General features: G+C 38.3%; 1 long non-coding RNA gene across 1 annotated transcript; it reads left to right on the top strand.

Annotated features, from left to right (window-relative positions):
- Positions 1-2,069: 2,069 nt before the first annotated feature.
- LOC140134257 (uncharacterized) lies at positions 2,070-10,070 on the top strand. The gene is made up of 3 exons (XR_011856161.1): positions 2,070-2,242; positions 5,328-5,409; positions 9,801-10,070. It is a non-coding gene; the product is annotated as an uncharacterized lncRNA (long non-coding RNA).
- Positions 10,071-10,339: the final 269 nt, after the last annotated feature.

The raw sequence follows: 10,339 nt of genomic DNA, 5'->3' as shown, positions 1-10,339 counted from the left end.
TTGTTAGTTTTAAGATTACAGAGGGAATGCTAGAAACAATTGTTTATCACCTACCCGAGGAGGCTGGTACTTAATGTGATAAAAGCTGGGGAGCCCCACTCCCACTTACAGAAATGTAAACAAGCTCTAATCTTTTTGTAGCCTTTGAATCTCATGCAAAAGTTCTAAAAGTTGTAAAAGTTAGCATGTTGGATCATTGCCAATTCAAGTGGCTGCAGCAGGATGGTGCTGCCCATTTTGCTGCAGTGGTAAATCTTCTGTGTGCCCAATAGAACCAGCAGTGATGAGAGATGCTATGCTGGACTAGAGCGAAGGTCCAAGTTAATTTCTACTTGTGTCACAGCTAATAAACAAACAATAAAAAAACAAAATAATTTTTATATTTCCTTTAAAGGGGTTTACCCATTTTAATCCCTTAGTGATGTTTATACAATAAAAATAATTTTTAACTCCCATACTTCACAATTTAAGTCAGTTTTATTTCTGTTTTAGCTCCTATTACTCAGTGATGGTCCATGTAAGATTCCAGAGTGTGGACTTCATGATTCCTTTGTGCTATGAGATCCTGTGTGCAGACAATGTGCTTAGATGATCAGGGTAAAGGTTTATAAACACTTTTATTTAGCTTCTGAACATTCTACTAGTATCTGACACATAGAAAAAGAGAGATGAGACAGATCAGAGATGAGAGATTATGAGATCCATGAGATGGATATAACACACAATGACACACTCAGTTCTGCTAACTCACCTAATCAATAAAAAACAGTCATCTCTGCTATAAAGACCTCATCTGTCTGTAGCATTTAGAGTAAGTCTCTGCACACTGCTGCTTTTTGGCAGGAAGTACCTGTGTCTGAGCTGGTCTTGTAATGCAGGGCGAGGGGCAGGAGGCAGAGAGCCTTGCAGTGTGCAGGCAAGAGAAGCTATTTATAAGAAGAACCCAACCATAGCCAGAAGATTTATAGTCGTATCCAGGGACAACCAAAGTAGTAAACATCAGAACTGATAGAGACAGGTTGGAATTACATCGGTGAAATGCTGTATTTTTGTTAATAACAGTGAATAAGAGAATGTGTTATTTTATTATCCTGAGTACATTTAAGAAACTAATCTTCATAGAAGAAGCATTACTAGGACTTAGACAATGAAACAAGTAATGCAGTGATTACTGACCCTCTCTCTATGCATTGTCTTCTATGAGTCTCTAGGAGATAGCAATATAGAAGGTATAGAGTAGTGGTCAGGTATATTTACTAGTGCTTAATACAAATGGATCACCAATCTCCTGATCACTGGCAGTGCCAGAACCCAATATTGCCAGCGGCATTTAAACAGTTGACACCCGTGATCGGTGCCAGTACAGATTACTGGAGTTACCGGTGGGTGGTCATGTCAAGGTTCAGTACCCAGACTCGAACAGATTTTTAAATTTCGAATTTGGATGAATTTGGCCAAAGCCAAACTTAAACGGGTCCCCTCATCACTAGTAATAACCTATATTTTTATTACCATTGCTTTACCCACTTACATGGTTAAAGAGTAGAACAGTGCCACTGTTGTCCATGGGTTGTGCCCAATATCTTTTAACTTATACTACTAATAGGAATGGAGCTATAATGGACAGAAGGACACAGCAGACCCTCCTTTCAAATCCTGAATAATGTCTTCTCCTTTAATCAAGCAATCCAAGCTTTCATATGTCCTTAGAGTGCAACCTCACAATATGTTGTATAGGATTACTTACAGGATCTGAGTGTTATGCCAAAAATGAGTTGAATGTATGATCTTGATACTGTCCACCTCTTGATGATAGAGCCTCTTTATAATTGGCTTTTCTAATATGTACAACAAGGGCATGGTCACAAACCTATTCTCATTCTATGTTGGGTGGATAAGGTGTGCTTCTGATAAGGGCATAATGTTTAATGTTGCTTGCACTGGAAAAACAAAGACAAAATAGGCTGATACTGTACTTGGCATCTCCTCGCCACTCGATATTTGATGTGACCCAATGTTACCCCCTGCAGCCATTCTTCCCTAATCCTATAATGCAGTTGGAGATAGAAGAGGTTATTTAACAATAGATTAATGGATTGTTTGTGATATGTTTTAATGTTTAACAAGCAGACATGATACATGAAAAGGTTGAGGCAGCTATTCTTTGATTTATTGGGCTCAAGATCACAGATGAGAAACACCTGGACCCTCTGGATGACGGCTACAAGCAGAATGTACATTGGTAAAGTATTCATAATTGCATTTATAATACTCTATCATCCATGTCTTTCAATAAATAGCTTTGCTGAGCCTTGAACAACTAGGAGGATAACTTGAAGATGTATTCCATCTTCTCAAGAGGTTGCAACATTGCTCTAATGACATTTCAGAGTGGCAATTATGAGACATTGCTCGGTCTGGAGGTACATGAGTGACTCGCACAACACATTGTCAGAGGAGCGCTCTTACCTGATACATATGCATTATGGTTTCCATTCATTACAGAAGCCACAAAACTCTACTAGACCACTTGTACACCAGATTAAAATAGTGCCCTACGCCATAACATTTAACATATTAGTAGACCCAGTGGGTTACAAAGGTGAGCTGCCGCTCTACCTCGAGGGAAAACCATGTACAGGATAAGAGTAGTATGTATGCAGTTGTAAACTCTTTCACTTAAAGGACATCTACCACCAGATTACTGTAGTAGAGTGTCCTTAATAGGCTGCTCGTTACATCAAGGGGATGGGGGGACCGTGTTTTACATGTATTTCAGCCTCAAAATAATAACTTTGTAAAATAATAATAACTTTATCTGCAGAAGCCGAGAAGCGCTCGGGCGCCATCTGCCTGAGCGCCTCTTGACTTGCACAGACTTTAATATATTTACACCCTAAAGTGTCCTAAGCCTATTTAGGACACTTTACCACCAGTAATCTGGTGGTAGATGTCCTTTAAAGGTAGTCTACCACCCCCAGCTAGCCTTATAATCTGCTGGTGGAATGTTGTAATGAAATGCCGTATAATTTTCAACACACCTTTAGTATTTCTGTCCATTATGCCACTTCTAATGAATTCTCACTTTAATCCTTATGCTAATGAGGCAGTTGGTGCACCCAGGTCATGTCTTAGCATCCGGAGCAGTCTTCTTCTAGAGTCACCCCATGCTCCTCACAAGTCAATTACATCTGATGGACATGGGGGTGGTCCAGTCAGGAATAGCAGTGCTGGGATCATGATCTATGTGCACCCATTGCCTCATTAGCATATGGATTAAAATGGAATTTTCATAAAAATGGCATAATGTACTTTAAATATTATTTAGAGATTATTAATGTGATTGGAGAGCAGATTATAATACTTTTGAAGGTGGTACATATCTTTTGATGGACCCTCATGACACATGTTTTTATGCATGTTCTAACGAGTTTTAAAGTTTTACAAATCGGTTTCAAGTAGTACACAGTTTAATGATAGTTATTCCTAGAAATGGCTTTATATTCTATTTTCATATTACTGGTAAATCATAGTCAATTAAGTAAGTTTAAAATAAAATCTGTGTATCAAGTCCATGAGCCATAAAATCGCAAAACTCTTATAATTACTGTGTTCACTGTCTTGCTTTTCTGTATCCATCACATTCCCAATAATCTCATAATTTCTAGGATATATTCTTTAACTTTAAGATTTTATTGTACTGGGGTCTTGAAGATTAGGAGATCAGCGTGGCAAAGCCCTTCATCCAAATGGTGCGGCACTGCAATTCACTGTAAATTGCTTGAAATGTAAAATATTGAGAATTTGGGACCACACTTTTCAGTTAACTTACTTTGACTAAAAATAGTCTTAGATGGGTTTTTGCATTTTGACTCCTTGGGTGGATTGAGGTAGAACTCTCAAGTTGACATGACTACAGTGGACTTGGTACATAGAACACACACTTGGGAATGTAATTTATACAGTAACTATAAAACACTGAAACAAACTCTCTGACTTATTATCAATTCCCTATTCCTTCCTTATTTTAGTATTTTAGGTGGGGGTGAATTAAGACTACTACGAGCCCTGGGCTCTAAGAATATTATAGCTCCTACAAATCCAAATTCACTTCCTACATATGGTACTAGAATCAAATATCTTGGAGATTGTGGGATATGTCCCTTCTACTTGCTTTCAATCTGGACCGTTATAGGACCGTCTACAATTCTAAAATGGCTCTTGTGTACATGTATATTAAGAGCATGAAAAGATGTAGGAGAAGTTCATGGGTCAAATTTGGTGGTTGGTTTGGGTGGCCATGGGCCCTCTAGAAGGCTTAGGCACAGTGGTACCACCTAAGCCAAGATTTTCTCGAGCTCAAACTAATTCAGAAGTCAGTTTTTTCCTATGGTTGCACAGTAATAAGTTGACCATAGTCACCTGAAAAAAATGCTTTTTCCAGCTGATATATAAAAACTGCTGTCAGCTGTACGGTATGAAGATAGTGGAATTCAGATTTTACAAAGGAGCTATGTCTACAGGCCATTATTTGTTAGACTGGGATATTGAGATGAAACTAGAGGATAATGACAAGCTTGATTAATAGTATATGCCACGATGGAATGAAGGAGTTTTACAAGAAAGCTAAGAAAGTGTTGAAACATTGGGGTAATGCATCTCTGAAATAATGAAAGGTGGTAAAGATTATTCTTTTATGATTTGACAAAGTCTCTGATAAGAAATTGAACCTTTTCTTGGATCAAAGAAAACCTCTTATGAAAGAATTATCTTGGTGAAATAGATCGTAAGGTAGATATGAGTATTCAGGAAGAAATGAAGTATAAAAAATGATGTGTGCAGCTAGACTTTAATTCATCCAGGAAGCAGGATAGGTTTACGGCCATCACAATGTATCTAGGTCCTCTTGTTCCTCTGGTCAAGGCACTTGGTTGAGGCTTGCTTGGTACCCACCTCAATTTTCCATAATGATGTGGGTATCTACCGTGTCACAATTTTCACGTAGAAACGATCAGGAATTTTGAAATGACAGATTGTGAAGGTTGTCTATCACTCAGTAGACCTTGGAGCAATGACAGATCCTTGTCAAAGGAACCATAGTTTCTTCCATAAGCTTTCCTTTAAGACATTGAGTAGGCTCAGTTCTTAGAACAGTTATAAATGTCTACAGGTATAGCGAAAGAAAATATTATGGCACTGTTGGAGCAGCTCGTTGACTGACGACTTCATCAGGTTGCTCTCTGACAGGTCTTGATTGTGTTTCTTTAAACACAAATAAATTGTTGCACATCTTCTAACCTAAACTCCATTTCTTGACTTATTTTAAGCTTTCGAAGAGTAATGAAGGGTTCACTGAAAGGTCACAAAATGCGACTGTGGAAGAAATACCTTATAGTCTTAAGCCGACAGGTCAGTTGTGTTTTTACGTTCTATAGGAACTCATAAAAGGTTAAATTTTTTATAAAAGGTATAAATGTCAAAAAATTATTACAGAAACACGTAGTGAAAAGTACATAAAGGTTTGAATTTCAAATGGACATACACATAGAAATTGTCCTCCTGAACCCCAATGAAGACCATTATGTGCTCTGGCTATGAGCGGGACTGCAGCCAACTCATGGCTTACCGTGCAGGTAACATGCCAACTGCCCACACCACAAAAGATAGGGTAGGTCCTATGGACACCTGAAATGCAGACCAAAGATAATGTACTTGTCAGATATGCCAGTAGTCACATACCCACAATCCTATATATACATTATATTAAAATCAGGAAGTAAACAAGAGAATCTAAAATTAAAAATGTTATACATGCCTTTCCCAATTGCTCTGGATCAGACACTGCCTAAATCCATGATCCTGATCTAGTCCAACCCACTGGACATGGCTGGAACTGACTCAGTGGGGACCCGTTTCAGCCAGTAGGGGGCAAGGTGACCAGGAAATATAGATCTGTCAGAACCTCAACAGCCGGGTATTGGGGAGAAGGGGAAATCACTTGGGTACCCTTGTTTACGCAATTGTACAAATTTTCTTGAAAAGTCATTTAAGACATAACTTCAAGACCTAAGCCTTCATTTGAAAAACATTGAAAATCATAACAGAGAACAATATTTAAGAATGTTTCATAATGTTTTTCATGTTTCCTTTTGTTCCCTACCTTCAATCTTCATCCAGCGTGATGACTTTGCCCGAGTGATATTTCCCATCATTCTGGATGTTACCACGTGACAGAATGCTATTTATGTGACAGTAAATGTTATTTCCTAGCAGCTTCAATAGATGGTTTTTAAAAGGGATTGTAGATCAAACCTTGCACCAGATTTACACAAATTCAGAGGATTGTGATGTAAAATACACCAACTATAAGGCTATATTCACACTGCCGTGAGCCCGCCGCACCGTAGCACGGCAGGCACACGGCAGCGCGGGGAGAGGAGGAGGAGGCGCCGCTCACCCCCGCCCCTCTCCATAGCAAGTTATGGTGCACAGCGCCGTAATACGGGAAAAGATAGGACAGGTCCTATCTTTTCCCGGGCTACGGAGCGGTACGGTGTCGCACGTGTGCTGCACCGTACCGCTCCCGTACAGGGCCGTGAGCCCATAGAAGTGTATGGGGGACGTATATCGGCCGTATATACGTCGGCCGTATATACGTCCCCCATACATGTGTGTAAATGTAAGGGAAAGTGTCTAGTATGATGCACCAATCCTGAGATATATCCCATTAAACTACCAATGTCCTTTCTAGAATTCCCACTTTTATGTGAAATCTTTCCCATTTACAATCTCCTCCAAAGTCAGGTCAAAACAAGCAGAGAAGACATTGTGCCTGAGGTGAATCAAGTTTAGAGGCTGCAGGGGCAATGTCACGTCAGACTCCCCTATTTGCAATTCTATAGCACCAACAATTGGGGTAGAATGCTGGTAACAAAGTCAATTAAACTACTATATCAAACTTATATATCTGCCCAAATTTCTAACACCACTCCCTTTATAAATTAATATGTAGTATAATAAAGGTAATAGGGGATGAAAGTCTTTTACTAAGCAGGCTAGACGATAGAGGCGGCAAACTGGGCATTTGCTCAGGGCCTCCAGACCTAAAGGGACCCATGCATGTGGACTTTTGTGGGCAGAGGATGTATTTCTTCTTTAATAACCATATATATATCATGTTTAGTTTTCTATCTTCTTTAATTTGTCTATCTCCTATCTATTTATCTGTCGATCTAATCATATATCTATGTAACTTTTTGTCTATCTATTTATCTTTATATCTCCTATCTATTATCTTCCCATCTATCAATCAATCTTCTATCTCTCTTCTATTGTATCTATCTCATATCTTTCTATCTTCTATCATCCATCTAGTTAGCTATATATAATCTACTTATATATATATATATAATCTGCATCTATAAATCTATCATCTATCTATAAATCTATATCGTCTTTCATGTCTATCTTCTTCTACCTATCATCTGTCCATCTCCTATAAAATCCCCCTACAGTCCCATATTACAGATACTTACCTACTACTGTGTGTATCTACAAAGTGTGTAGGGATAAAGGAGCTTTTAGTGACCGTTCATAAAATAGTTTTATTTTGGAGCCCCACATTTAGTTCTGGCTGGGGCCCCACTGTGTCTAAACCCGTCCCTGTTAGGATACTATGAAAATATTGTTCTGTAGACCCTTATAATGTATTTTGTGTAATCTACACTTATAAAAAAAAGTTTGTATCTTGTTGTTTCTTAATGTTAATGAAGGTAAACCTTTAAGTAACAAGGAACGGCATAATACATGTAGCTGAGATGCATCAAAAATAACTCCTGCTGCTTGTTTTGACATGTTCGCTTGTGTTACCTTTAGCCAAACATCAAGTTTTTTTTTTTCAGACAGAATAAACCATTTCAGCAGAAAAAGCAAACAGAACAAAACTCTGCGTTGTGTTTGTCGATTTTTTCAAATAAAAGCAGATAGTGAAAGGAGTGGTCATCACAGCTGAAAGTGCATTTTTCTGATTCATATATTTGCAGTAACTATTTACACAGGATTTAAAAGTTTAAAGGGAAACTTGATTTGCTTTGCATTATGTGTTGCGGCGTGTTCTTTTAATACACCTTGGCCGCGCTTTTTATGCACAAAAAGGAGACAAGGAAGTGGGATGTTATGTTATTTATCATCACCGTGCGCTATCTAAATCAAACATTGCTCACTGATAATGGGGCGGCGTTCCTCATATTTCACGGCGAAAAATTTGTAAAAAAAAAAATTGGAAAATTTTTAATCACTAATAATGAATTTCTAGAAAGGATATAATTGATATTATTATTACTTTTATTATTGTTATTGTGATGATTATTACTGATTTATCTATATATTTGGACAGCAGATGAAAACTTCAAGAAGTTCATTTATTTATTACTAGTTTATGTTTCTTGAGAGCTTGCAATCTATTTCCCTCCCACGGACACATGCCCACACATGTTTCCAGTTTCAGAGGAAACCAATTAACCTAATGCTCTTGGTAGATGGAGTGAAACTGGAGAGCAGGCGAAAATACAAACCCCATGTCTTTCGTTTGTTTAGTTCATAACAAGACAAATCATTTGAACTAATTGTTATCTGTTCTTAGTCTTAGGTATCATGCACATGGTAGTGTCATGTGTGCAGAACCTTTACCGGGGCATATGGATCCCCTGTAAGCTTACTACTTACGGTACGTTAGGGTATTTTAAAGAACATCTATGGAGCATCCAACAGAAAAAGGCTTCCAATGGGATCAAATAAGTAAATTCTGAGAAAGAACTCTTGCTGTATCCGGAATCTGAGACCCAACAGCAGATGTAAATATGGTTGATGAAGAGAATGTTGATCTGTAGGATATTCCTATGTTATAGGATATTGGTATAACAATAAAATATATCACTTCTGGGACCCCACCTTTGCTGAAAAGTCACATCTTTGATCTAATACTGTAGAGGGTTCTGGGCCGGGTTTGGTACCTGGACCCAAACAGATTTTTTAAATTCGAGTTTGGCCGAACTGGTCCACTCATCACTATTAAGTATATATATATATATATACTTGAGCTGATCAATTCGGTATCAATGTATCCTATCTAATGGAGAATTCTTCCTCCAATATATATATATAATGGAGGAAGAATTCTAGATAGGATACATTGATACCGAACTGGTCCACTCATCGCTATATCATATATATAAATATATTTATATATATATATGTATATATATATATATATATATAATATATATGTATTGTTAATAGTGTATTTTAAAAATCTATTTGGGTCCAGGTACCAAACTCGGCCCCGAACCCCCTACTTGTAAGACTCGTGATACGTGCTGCCACTGATCGCGGGTGTTAACTTTTTAAATGCTGCTCACAAAGGTGCCAGTGGCATTTAAATAACTGCGGCCACAATGATGTCATCGGGGAGTGACAATCTTCCCCAAGATGGTGGTGCAACATTTCTAGTGGAATTAACACTGGCAGCCATCATGGGTATTAACGGCAGAACCCGACCCAAGCTTCTAATGAACTGCAGGGTCGGGGGACCGGAACCTGCAAAGTTTGGTAAGGACCGGAACTTTGAGGTCGAGTTCATTCAACATTACTGATTAATGATAATCTTTGTTAAATGTACAACCATGGAATGTAACATTAAAAAAAAATTTAAACTTAAAAACACCCTGGGGTTTGGAAACCTCCATCTTGCCTAAACATTCCATGACAGCAAAACCAAACTACTCATATGTTTTTACTTACAGGACGCACTCAAATTCACAGATTGAGGCCGGCTACACGCGAATGTGGGAACGGACCGTGTGCTAGTGAGATTCAATGGACCAAGCACAGTGCAGAGGACGGGAGTACCTGCATCATATCGAAATTGGAGTTACTGTCTGCGAGCCAAACGCTGCATTGCTGATGCTATAACAACCCTACTGACCCAAACTCCACAAAACCCAAATAAATATACCCAACATCAGCAAAGTAGACGCCACTTGGGGAAATAAAGAGTTTCTTCAAGTTTGTGACATTCAGAGAAAGCTATGAACTACGTTAAAGAAAGCAATTCCTTATAAATCAATACAAGACTTTCAAGAAGCCTCATGACATGGTTTGGAATATTAGCCAAACGACTAAATCTCTTTCCCTTTTGGAAGAGTCTTGCTAGATTGGATAATCAGTCATTTCACAAGGCTTCCTGAAATTGGGGCATTGATTAATTGGGAACTGCCTTCTTTAAAACCTTCATGATCAACATAATTGCAATTTTTTGACACATTTATTTGTGCTTTATGGA

Source organism: Engystomops pustulosus, chromosome 5, assembly GCF_040894005.1.
Source record: "Engystomops pustulosus chromosome 5, aEngPut4.maternal, whole genome shotgun sequence".
NCBI classification, from domain to species: domain Eukaryota; kingdom Metazoa; phylum Chordata; class Amphibia; order Anura; family Leptodactylidae; genus Engystomops; species Engystomops pustulosus.
This window is presented reverse-complemented; position numbering and strand designations above follow the sequence as displayed.